A 13,232-nucleotide genomic window follows, 5' to 3' on the forward strand; every position below is an offset into this window, starting at 1 on the left:
TCGGAAAGGAGATAGGCGTATCCCAAAAGAAAATCCTGTCGTTTCCATAGAAACGTTACTCGATAGAAAAGAAGAAGTCATAGAACCCATAGTGTTTCATAGCGTCGCAATTTCTGTGTTAATTCGTCAATGTGAGGGAGCCAGGTATGCAGTAAGGAAGGAATAGTGCATCGGAAAGGAGATACTCTTATCCCAAAAGAAAAACATGTCCTTTCCATAGAAACGTTACTCGATTTAGAGGGAGAAGTCACAGAACCCATAGTATTTCATAGCGCCGCAATTTCTGTGTTTATTCGTCAGTGTGAGGGAGCGAGGGATGCAGCAAAGAAAGAACAGTGCATCGGAAAAGAGTTAGTCGTATCCCAAAAGAAAATCCTGTCCTTTACGTAGAAACGTTACTCGATTTAGAAGGAGAAGTGATATAACCCATACTATTTCATAGCGACGAATTTTCTGTGTTAATTCGTCAATGGGAGGGAGCGGGGGATGCAGTAAAGAAGGAATAGTGCATCGGAAAGGAGATAATCGTATCTTAAAAGAAAATTCCGTCGTTCGCATAGACACGTTACTCGATTTGGAAGGAGAAGTCATAGAACGCATAGTATTTCATAGCGAAGCAAATTTTTGGGTTAATTCGTCAATGTGAGAGAGCGAGGGATGCAGTAAAGAAAGAATAGTGCATCGGAAAGGAGATAGTCGTATCCCAAAAGAAAAACCTGTCCTTTCCTTAGACTCGTTACTCGATTTAGAAGAAGAAGTCATGGAACCCATGGTATTTCAATGCGTCGCAATTTCTGTGTTAATTCGTCAATGTGAGGGAGCCAGGTATGCAGTAAGGAAGGAATAGTGCATCGGAAAGGAGATACTCTTATCCCAAAAGAAAAACATGTCCTTTCCATAGAAACGTTACTCGATTTAGAGGGAGAAGTCACAGAACCCATAGTATTTCATAGCGCCGCAATTTCTGTGTTAATTCGTCAGTGTGAGGGAGCGAGGGATGCAGCAAAGAAGGAACAGTGCATCGGAAAAGAGTTAAACGTATCCCAAAAAAAAAATCCTGTCCTTTACGTAGAAACGTTACTCGATTTAGAAGGAGAAGTGAAATAACCCATACTATTTCATAGCGACGAATTTTCTGTGTTAATTCGTCAATGGGAGGGAGCGGGGGATGCAATAAACAAGGAGTAGTGCAACGGAAAGGAGATACTCGTATTCCAAAAGAAAATTCTGTCGGATCCATAGAAACGTTACTCGATTTAGAAGAAGATGTCATAGAACTCATAGTATTTCATAGCGACGCAATTTCTGTGTTAATTCGTCAATGTGAGGGATCTAGGGATGCAGTAAAGAAGGAAAAGTGCATCGGAAAGGAGATAGTCGTATCCCAAAAGAAAATCCTGTCCTTTCCATAGACACGTTACTCGATTTAGAAGTAGAAGTCATAGAACACATAGTATTTTATAGAGACGCAATTTCTGTGTAAATTTGTCAATTTCAGGGAGCAAGGTACGCAGTAAAGAAGGAATAGTGCATCGGAAAGGAGATACTCGTATCCCAAAAGAAAAACATGTCCTTTTTATAGAAACGTTACTCAATTTAGAAGGAGAAGTCATTGAACCGATAGTATTTCATAGCGCCGCAATTTCTGTATTAATTCGTCAATGTGAGGGAGCGAGTGAAGCAGTAAAGATCTAGTAGTGCATCGGAAAGGAGATACTCGTATCCCAAATGCAAATCCTGTCGATTCCATTGAAACGTTACTCGTTTTAGAAGCAGATGTCATAGAACCCATAGTATTTCATAGCTACTCAATTTATGTGTTAATTCGTCAATCTGAGGGAGCGGGGAATGTAATAAAGAAGGAATAGTGCATTGGAAAGGAGAGACTCGTATCCCAAACGAAAATTCTGTCCATTACATTGAAACGTTACTCGATTTAGAAGGAGAAGTCATAGAACCCATACTATATCATAGCGACGTAATTTCTGTGTTAATTCGTCAATGGGAGGGTGCGGGGGATGCAATATACAAGTAATAGTGCATCGGAATGGAGATACTCGTATCCCAAAAGAAAATCCTACCGGTAACATAGCAACGTTACTCGATTTAGAATAAGAAGTCATGCAACCCATAGTATTTCATAGCGACGCAATCTCTGTGTTAATTCGTCAATGTGATGGAGCGAGGGATGCAGTAAAGAAGGAATAGTGCATCGGAAAGGAGATACTCGTATCCCAAAAGAAAATCCTGTCGTTTCCATCCAAGGGTTACTCGAATTAGAAGGAGAAGTCATAGAACTCATAGTATATCATAGCGACGCAATTTCTGTGTTAATTCGTCAATGTGAGGGAGCGAGGGATGCAGTAAAGAAGGAATAGTGCATCGGAAAGGAGATACTCGTATCCCAAAAGAAAATCCTGTCGTTTCCATCCAAGGGTTACTCGAATTAGAAGGAGAAGTCATAGAACCCATACTATATCATAGCGACGTAATTTCTGTGTTAATTCGTCAATGGGAGGGTGCGGGGGATGCAATATACAAGTAATAGTGCATCGGAATGGAGATACTCGTATCCCAAAAGAAAATCCTACCGGTAACATAGCAACGTTACTCGATTTAGAATAAGAAGTCATGCAACCCATAGTATTTCATAGCGACGCAATCTCTGTGTTAATTCGTCAATGTAAGGGAGCGAGGGATGCAGTGAAGAAGGAACACAGCATCGGAGAAGATATACCCGGATCCCAAAAGAAAATCCTTTCGTTTCCATAGACATGTTACTCGATTTAGAAGGAGAAGTCATGAAACCCATAGTATTTCATAGCGACGCTATTTCTGTGTTAACTCGTCAATGTGAGGGAGCGAGGGATGCAGCAAAGAAGGAATAGCGCATCGGAAAGGAGGTAGTCGAATCCGAAAGGAAAATCCTGTCCTTTCCATAGACACGTCACTCGCTTTAGAGGGAGAAGTCATAGAACCCATAGTATTTCATATCGACGCAATTTCTGTGTTAATTCGTCAATGTGAGGGAGCGAGGGATGCAGTAAAGAAGGAATAGTGCATCGGGAAGGAGAAACTCGTATCCCAAAAGAAAATCCTATCGTTTCCATAGAAACGTTACTCGATTTAGAAGAAGATATCTTCGAACCCATAGTCTTTTATAGCAAGGCAATTTCTGTGTTAATTCCTCAGTGTGAGGGAACGAGGGATAAAATACACAATGAACAGTGCATCGGAAAGGAGATACTCGTATCCCAAAAGAAATACCTGTCGTTTCCATAGAAACGTTTCTCGATTTAGAAGAAGAAGTCATAGAACCCATAGTATTTCATAGCGACGCAATTTCTGTGTTAACTGGTCAATGTGAGGGAGCGAGGAATTCAGTAAAGAAGGAATAGTGCATCGGAAAGGAGTTAGTCGAATTCGAAAAGAAAATCCTGTCCTTTCCGTGAACACGTCACTCGCTTTAGAAGGAGAAGTCATAGAACCCATAGTATTTCATAGCGACGCAATTTCTGTGTTAATTCGTCAATGTGAAGGAGCGAAGTATGCAGTAAGGAAGGAATAGTGCATCGGAAAGGAGATACCCCTATCCTAAAAGAAAAACATGCCCTATCCATAGAAACGTTACTCAATTTAGAAGGAGAAGTCATAGAACCCATAGTATTTCATAGCGACGCAATATCTGTGTTAATTCATCAATGTGAGGGAGCGAGGGATGCAGTAAAGAAGGAATAGTGCATCGGGAAGGAGAAACTCGTATCCCAAAAGAAAATCATGTCGTCTCCATAGAGACGTTACTCGATTTAGAAGAAGGAGTGTTAGAACCCATAGGATTTCATAGCGACGAAATTTCTGTGTTAATTCGTTAATGTGAGGGAGCGAGGGATGAAGTAAAGAAGGAATAGTGCATCGGAAAAGAGATAATCGTAACCCAAAAGAAAATCCTGTCCTTAACTTGGAAACGTTACTCGATCTAGAAGGAGAAGTCATAGAACCCATAATATTTCATAGCGACGCAATTTTTGTGTTAATTCGTCTATGGGAGGGAGCGGGGGATGCAATATACAAGGAATAGTGCATCGGAAAGGAGATACACGTATCCCTAAAGAAAATCCTGTCGTTTCCATAGGAACGATACTCGATTTAGAAGAAGAAGTCATTGCACCCATAGTATTTAATAACGACACAATTTCTGTGTTAATTCGTCAATGTGGGGGAGCGAGGGGTGCACTAAAGAACGAATAGTGCATCGGGATAGGAGATACTCGTATCCCAAAAGAAAATCCTGTCCTTTCCTTAGACTCGTTACTCGATTTAGAAGAAGAAGTCATGGAACCCATGGTATTTCAATGCGACGCAATTTCTGTGTTAATTCGTCAATGTGAGGGAGCGAGGGTTGCAGTGAAAAAGGAATAGTGCATCGGAAAAGAGATAGTCGTATCCCGAAAGAAAATCCTGTCGTTTCCATAGAAACGTAACTCAATATAGAAGGAGATGCCATAGAACCCATTGTATTTCATAGCGCCGCAATTTATGTGTTAATTCGTCAATGGGATGGAGGTGGGGATGTAATATACAAGGAATGGTGCATCGGAAAGGCTATACTCGTTTCCCAAAAGAAAATCCTGTCGTTTCCATAGAAACGTTACTCGATTAGAAGAAGAAGACATAGAACCCATAGTATATCATAGCGACGCAAATTCTTTGTTAATTCGTCAATAGGAGGGAGCGGGTATGCAATATACAAGGAATAGTGCATCGGAAAAGGGATACTCGTATCCCAAAAGAAAATCCTGTCGCTTCCATTGAAATGTTTTTCGATTTAGAAGGAGATGTCAATGAACCCATTGTATTTTGTAGCGACGCAATTTCCGTGTTAATTCGTCAGTGTGAGGGAGCGAGTTATGCAGTAAAGAAGGAATTGTGCATCGGAATGGAGATACTCGTTCCCCTAAAGCAAGAATCCTGTCCTTTCCATAGAAACGTTACCCGATTTAGAAGGAGATGTCATAGAACATATGGTATTTCATAGGGTTAGCAATTTCTGTTTTAATTCGACAAAGTTAGGTGGCGAGTGATGCAGTAAAGCAGGAATAGTGCATCGGAATGGAGATATTCGTATCCGAAAAGTAAAAATCCTGTCATTTCTATAGAAACGCTACTCGATTTAGTAGGAAAATTCATAGAACCCATAGCATTCCATAGCGACGCAATTTCTGTGTTATTTCGTCAATGTGAGGGAGCGAGTAAAGCAGTAAAGAAGGAATAAAGCATCAGAAAGGAGATAGTCGTATCCAAAAAAAAAAAGCCTGTCGTTTCCATTGAAACGTTACTCGATTTAGAAGGAGAAGTCATAGATCCCATAGTATTTCATAGCGACGCAATTTCTGTGTTAATTCGTCAATGTGAGTGAGCGAGGGAATTAGTAAAGAAGCAATAGTGCATCGGAAAGGAGATAGTCGAATCCCAAAAGATAATCCTGTCGCTTCCGTAGAAACGTTAGTCGACTTAGAAGAAGAAGTCTTGGAACTCATAGTATTTCATAGCGACTCCATGTCTGTGTTATTTCGTAAATGTGAAGGAGCGAGGGATGCAGTAAAGAAGGAATAATGCATCGGAAAGGAGATAGGCGTATCCCAAAAGAAAATCCTGTCGTTTCCATAGAAACGATACTCGATAGAAAAGAAGAAGTCATAGAACCCATAGTGTTTCATAGCGTCGCAATTTCTGTGTTAATTCGTCAATGTGAGGGAGCGAGGTATGCAGTAAGGAAGGAATAGTGCATCGGAAAGGAGATACTCTTATCCCAAAAGAAAAACATGTCCTTTCCACAGAAACGTTACTCGATTTAGAGGGAGAAGTCACAGAACCCATAGTATTTCATAGCGCCGCAATTTCTGTGTTAATTCGTCAGTGTGAGGGAGCGAGGGATGCAGCAAAGAAGGAACAGTGCATCGGAAAAGAGTTAAACGTATCCCAAAAAAAAAAATCCTGTCCTTTACGTAGAAACGTTACTCGATTTAGAAGGAGAAGTGATATAACCCATACTATTTCATAGCGACGAATTTTCTGTGTTAATTCGTCAATGGGAGGGAGCGGGGGATGCAATAAACAAGGAGTAGTGCAACGGAAAGGAGATACTCGTATTCCAAAAGAAAATTCTGTCGGATCCATAGAAACGTTACTCGATTTAGAAGAAGATGTCATAGAACTCATAGTATTTCATAGCGACGCAATTTCTGTGTTAATTCGTCAATGTGAGGGATCTAGGGATGCAGTAAAGAAGGAAAAGTGAATCGGAAAGGAGATAGTCGCATCCCAAAAGAAAATCCTGTCCTTTCCATAGACACGTTACTCGATTTAGAAGTAGAAGTCATAGAACACATAGTATTTTATAGAGACGCAATTTCTGTGTAAATTTGTCAATTTCAGGGAGCAAGGTACGCAGTAAAGAAGGAATAGTGCATCAGAAAGGAGATACTCGTATCCCAGAAGAAAAACATGTCCTTTTTATAGAAACGTTACTCAATTTAGAAGGAGAAGTCATTGAACCGATAGTATTTCATAGCGGCGCAATGTCTGTGTTAATTCGTCAGTGTAAGGGTCCGAGGGATGCACTAAAGAGGGAATAGTTCATCGGAAAGGAGATACTCGTATGCCAAAAGAAAATCCCGTCCTTTCCATAAAAACGTTACTCGATTTAGAAGGAGAAGTCATAGAACCCATAGTATTTCATAGCGACGCAATTTCTGTGTTAATTCGTCAATGGGAGAGAGCGGGGGATGCAATATACAAGGAATAGTGCATCGGAAAGGAGATACTCGTATCCCAAAAGAAAATCCTGTCGTTCCCATAGAAACGTTACTCGATTTTCATGGAGAAGTCATAGAACTCATAGTATTTCATAGCGCCGAAATTTCTGTATTAATTCGTCTATGTGAGGGAGCGAGTGAAGCAGTAAAGATCTAGTAGTGCATCGGAAAGGAGATACTCGTATCCCAAATGCAAATCCTGTCGATTCCATTGAAACGTTACTCGTTTTAGAAGCAGATGTCATAGAACCCATAGTATTTCATAGCTACTCAATTTATGTGTTAATTCGTCAATCTGAGGGAGCGGGGAATGTAATAAAGAAGGAATAGTGCATAGGAAAGGAGAGACTCGTATCCCAAACGAAAATTCTGTCCATTACATAGAAACGTTACTCGATTTAGAAAGAGAAGTCATAGAACCCATACTATATCATAGCGACGTAATTTCTGTGTTAATTCGTCAATGGGAGGGTGCGGGGAATGCAATATACAAGTAATAGTGCATCGGAATGGAGATACTCGTATCCCAAAAGAAAATCCTACCGGTAACATAGCAACGTTACTCGATTTAGAATAAGAAGTCATGCAACCCATAGTATTTCATAGCGACGCAATCTCTGTGTTGATTCGTCAATGTGATGGAGCGAGGGATGAAGTAAAGAAGGAATAGTGCATCGGAAAGGAGATACTCGTATCCCAAAAAAAAATCCTGTCGTTTCCATCCAAGGGTTACTCGAATTAGAAGGAGAAGTCATAGAACTCATAGTATATCATAGCGACGCAATTTCTGTGTTAATTCGTCAATGTGAGGGAGCGAGGGATGCAGTAAAGAAAGGATAGTGCATCGGAAAGGAGATTCTCGTATCCCAAAAGAATATCCTGTCCTTTCCATAGAAACGTTACTCAACTTAGAAGGAGATGTCATAGAACACATAGTATTTCATAGCGACGCAATTTCTGTGTTAATTCGTCAATGTAAGGGAGCGAGGGATGCAGTGAAGAAGGAACACAGCATCGGAGAAGATATACCCGGATCCCAAAAGAAAATCCTTTCGTTTCCATAGACACGTTACTCGATTTAGAAGGAGAAGTCATGAAACCCATAGTATTTCATAGCGACGCTATTTCTGTGTTAACTCGTCAATGTGAGGGAGCGAGGGATGCAGCAAAGAAGGAATAGCGCATCGGAAAGGAGGTAGTCGAATCCGAAAGGAAAATCCTGTCCTTTCCATAGACACGTCACTCGCTTTAGAGGGAGAAGTCATAGAACCCATAGTATTTCATAGCGACGCAATTTCTGTGTTAATTCATCAATGTGAGGGAGCGAGGGATGCAGTAAAGAAGGAATAGTGCATCGGGAAGGAGAAACTCGTATCCCAAAAGAAAATCCTATCGTTTCCATAGAAACGTTACTCGATTTAGAAGAAGATATCTTCGAACCCATAGTCTTTTGTAGCAAGGCAATTTCTGTGTTAATTCGTCAGTGTGAGGGAACGAGGGATGAAATACACAATGAACAGTGCATCGGAAAGGAGATACTCGTATCCCAAAAGAAATACCTGTCGTTTCCATAGAAACGTTTCTCGATTTAGAAGAAGAAGTCATAGAACCCATAGTATTTCATAGCGACGCAATTTCTGTGTTAACTGGTCAATGTGAGGGAGCGAGGAATTCAGTAAAGAAGGAATAGTGCATCGGAAAGGAGTTAGTCGAATCCGAAAAGAAAATTCTGTCCTTTCCGTAAACACGTCACTCGCTTTAGAAGGAGAATTCATAGAACCCATAGTATTTCATAGCGACGCAATTTCTGTGTTAATTCGTCAATGTGAAGGAGCGAGGTATGCAGTAAGGAAGGAATAGTGTATCGGAAAGGAGATACCCCTATCCTAAAAGAAAAACATGACCTATCCATAGAAACGTTACTCAATTTAGAAGGAGAAGTCATAGAACCCATAGTATTTCATAGCGACGCAATATCTGTGTTAATTCATCAATGTGAGGGAGCGAGGGATGCAGTAAAGATGGAATAGTGCATCGGGAAGGAGAAACTCGTATCCCAAAAGAAAATCATGTCGTCTCCATAGAGACGTTACTCGATTTAGAAGAAGGAGTGTTAGAACCCATAGGATTTCATAGCGACGAAATTTCTGTGTTAATTCGTTAATGTGAGGGAGCGAGGGATGAAGTAAAGAAGGAATAGTGCATCGGAAAAGAGATAATCGTAACCCAAAAGAAAATCCTGTCCTTAACTTGGAAACGTTACTCGATCTAGAAGGAGAAGTCATAGAACCCATAATATTTCATAGCGACGCAATTTTTGTGTTAATTCGTCTATGGGAGGGAGCGGGGGATGCAATATACAAGGAATAGTGCATCGGAAAGGAGATACACGTATCCCAAAAGAAAATCCTGTCGTTTCCATAGGAACGATACTCGATTTAGAAGAAGAAGTCATTGCACCCATAGTATTTAATAGCGACACAATTTCTGTGTTAATTCGTCAATGTGGGGGAGCGAGGGATGCACTAAAGAACGAATAGTGCATCGGGATAGGAGATACTCGTATCCCAAAAGAAAATCCTGTCGTTTCCATAGGAACGATACTCGATTTAGATGGAGAAGTCATAGAACCCATAGTATTGCATAGCGACGCAATATCTGGGTTATTTCGTCATTGTGAGAAAGCGAGGGATGCAGTAAAAAAGGAATAGTGCATGGGGATAGGAAATACTCGTATCCCAAAAGAAAAACCTGTCGTTTCCATAGAAACGTTACTTGATTTAGACGGAAATGTCATAGAACCCTGTAGTATTTCATAGTGACGCAATATCTGTGTTAATTCCTAATTGTGAGGGAGCGAGGGATATAGTAAAGAAGGAATAGTGCATCGGGAAAGGAGATACTCGTATCCCAAAAAAAAAAATCCTGTCGTTTCCATACAAAGGTTACTCGATTTAGAAGAAGAAATCATCGAACCCATAGTCTTTTATAGCGACGCAATTTCTGTGTTAATTCGTCAGTGTGAGGGAACGAGGGATGAAATATACAATGAACAGTGCATCGGAAAGGAGATACTCGTATCCCAAAAAAAAAAAAAAATCCTGTCGTTTACATAAAAAGGTTACTCGATTTAGATGGAGAACTCATAGAACTCATAGTATTACATAGCGACGCAATATCTGGGTTAATTCGTCATTGTGAGAAAGCGAGGGATTCAGTAAAGAAGGAATAGTGCATCGGAAAGGAGATACTCGTATCCCAAAAGAAAATCCTCTCCTTACCATAGAAACGTTACTCGATTTAGAAGAAGAAGTCATAGAACCCATAGTATTTCATAGCGACGCAATGGGTGGGTTAATTCGTCAGTGTGAGAAAGCGAAGGATGCAGTAAAGAAGGAATAGTGCATCGGGAAAGGAGATACTCGTATCCCAAAAGTAAATCCTGCCGTTTCCATTGAAACGTTACTTGATTTAGACAGAGAAGTCATGGAACCCATAGTATCTAATAGCGACGCATTGTCTGTGTTAATTCGTCAATGTGTGGGAGCGAGGCATGCAGTAAAGAAAGAATAGTGCATCGGAATGGAGATAGTCGTATCCCAAAAGAAAATCCTGTCCTTTCCATAGACACGTTACTCGATTTAGAAGGAGAAGTCATAGAACCCATAGTATATCATAGCGACGAAATTTCTGTGTTAATTGCTCAATGTGGGGGAGCGAGGGATGCAGTAAAGAAGGGATAGTGCATCGGAAAGGAGATACTCGTATCCCAAAAGAAAAACCTGTCCTTTCCATAGAAACGTTACTCGACTTAGAAGGAGACGTCATAGAACCCATAGTATTTCATAGCGACTCAATTTCTGTGTTAATTCGTCAATGGGAGGGAATGGGGCATGCAATATACAAGGAATAGTGCATCGGAAAGGTGATACTCGTATCCCAAAAGAAAATTCTGTCCTTTTCATAGAAACGTTACTCGATTTAGAAGGAGAGGTCATAGAACCCATAGTATTTCATAGCGACGCAATTTCTGTGTCAATTCGTTAATGTGAGGGACCGAGGGATGCAGTAATGAAGGAATAGTGCAACGGAAAAGAGATAGTCGTATCCCAAAAGATAATCCTGTCCTTTACATAGAAACGTTACTCGATTTAGAAGGAGAAGTCATAGAACCAATAGTATAACATAGCGACGCAATTTCTGTGTAATTCGTTAATGGGAGGGAGCGGGGGATGCAATATGTAAGGAATAGTGCATCGGAAAGGAGATACTCGTATCCCAGAAGAAAAACATGCCCTTTCCATAGAAACGTTAATCGATTTAGAAGGAGAAGGCACAGAACCCATAGTATTTCATAGCGGCGCAATTTCTGTGTTAATTCGTCAGTGTGATGGAGCGAAGGATGCAGTTAAGAATGAATAGTTCATCGGAATGGAGATACTCGTATCCAATTAGAAAATCCTGTCGTTTCCATAGAAACGTTACTCGATATAGATGAAGAAGTCATAGAACCCATAGTAACTCAGAGCGACGAAATTTCTGTGTTAATTCATGAATGTGTGGGAGCGAGGGATGCAGTAAAGAAGGAATAGTGCATCGGGAAGGAGAAACTCGTATCCCAAAAGAAAATCCTGTCATTTCCATAGTAACGTTACTCGATTTAGAAGAAGAAATCATCGGACACATAATCTTTTATAGCGACGCAAATTCGGTGTTAATTCGTCAGTGTGAGGAAACGAAGGATGAAATATACAATGAACAGTGCATCGGAAGGGAGATACTCGTATCCCAAAAGAAAATCATGTCGTTTCCATAGAAACGTTACTCCATTTAGATGGAGGAGTTATATAACTCATAGTATTTCATAGTGACGCAATTTCTGTATTAATTCGTCAATGTGAGGGAGCGAGGGGTGCAATATACAAGGAATAGTGCATCGGCAAGGAGATACTCGTATCCCAAAAGAAAATTCTGTCCTTTTCATAGAAACGTTACTCGATTTAGAAGGAGAGGTCATAGAACCCATAGTATTTCATAGCGACGCAATTTCTGTGTTAATTCGTCAATGGGAGGGAGTGGGCGATGCAATATACAAGGAATAGTGCATCGGCGTGGAGTTACTCGTATCCCAAAAGAAAATCCCCTCGTTTGCATAGAAACGTTACTCGATTTAGAAGAAGAAGTCATAGAACCCATAGTATTTCATAGCGACGCAATGTCTGTGTTAATTCGTGAATGTGAGGGAGAGAGGTATGCAGTAAGGAAGGAATAGTGCATCGGAAAGGAGATACTCCTACCCAAAAGAAAAACATGCCCTTTCCATAGAAACGTTACTCGAATTAGAAGTAGAAGTCACAAAACCCATAGTATTTCATAGCGGCGCAATTTCTGTGTTAATTCGACAGTGTGAGGGAGCGAGGGATGCAGTTAAAAATGAATAGGCCATCGGAAAGGAGATACTCGTATCCAAATAGAAAAATCCTGTCGTTTCCATAGAAACGTTACTCGATTTAGAAGGAAAAGTCATAGAACCCATAGTATTTGATAGCGACGCTATTTCTGTGTTAATTCGCAATGTGAGGGAGCAAGGAATGCAGTAAAGAAGCAGCCGGCCGAAGTGGCCGTACGGTTAAAGGCGCTGCAGTCAGGAACCGCAAGACCGCTACGGTCGTAGGTTCGAATCCTGCCTCGAGCATGGATGTTTGTGATGTCCTTAGGTTAGTTAGGTTTAACTAGTTCTAAGTTCTAGGAGACTAATGACCTTAGCAGTTGAGTCCCATAGTGCTCAGAGCCAGTAAAGAAGCAATAGTGCATCGGGAGAGGAGATACTCTTATCCCAATCGAAAATCTTGTCATTACCGTAGAACCATTACTGGATTTAGAAGAAGAAATCAAAGAACTCAAAGTATTTCATAGCGATGCAATCTCTGTATTAATTGGTCAATGTGAGGGAGCGAGGAATGCAGTAAACAAGGAATAGTGCATCGGAAAGGAGATACTCGTATCCCAAAAGAAAATCATGACGTTGCCATAGAAACGTTACTCGATTTAGAAGGAGAAGACATAGAACCCACAGTATATCATAGCGACCAAATTCTGTGTTAATTCGTCAATGTGAGGGAGCGAGGGATGCAGTAAAGATGGAATAGTGCATCGGACAGGAGATACCCGTATCCCAAAAGAAATTCCTGTCCTTTTCATAGAAACGTTACTCGATTCAGAAGGAAAAGTCATAGAACACATAGTATTTCATGGCGTTGCAATTTCCGTGTTAATTCGTCAATGTGAAGGAGCGAGGGAAGCAGTAAGGAAGGAATAATGCATCGGAAAAGGAGTTACTCGTATCCCAAAAGAAAAACCTGTCCTTTCCATAGAAACGTTACTCGATTTAGGAGGAGATGTCATGGAACCCATAGT

Source organism: Schistocerca americana, unplaced genomic scaffold (assembly GCF_021461395.2).
Source record: "Schistocerca americana isolate TAMUIC-IGC-003095 unplaced genomic scaffold, iqSchAmer2.1 HiC_scaffold_14, whole genome shotgun sequence".
NCBI lineage: Eukaryota > Metazoa > Arthropoda > Insecta > Orthoptera > Acrididae > Schistocerca > Schistocerca americana.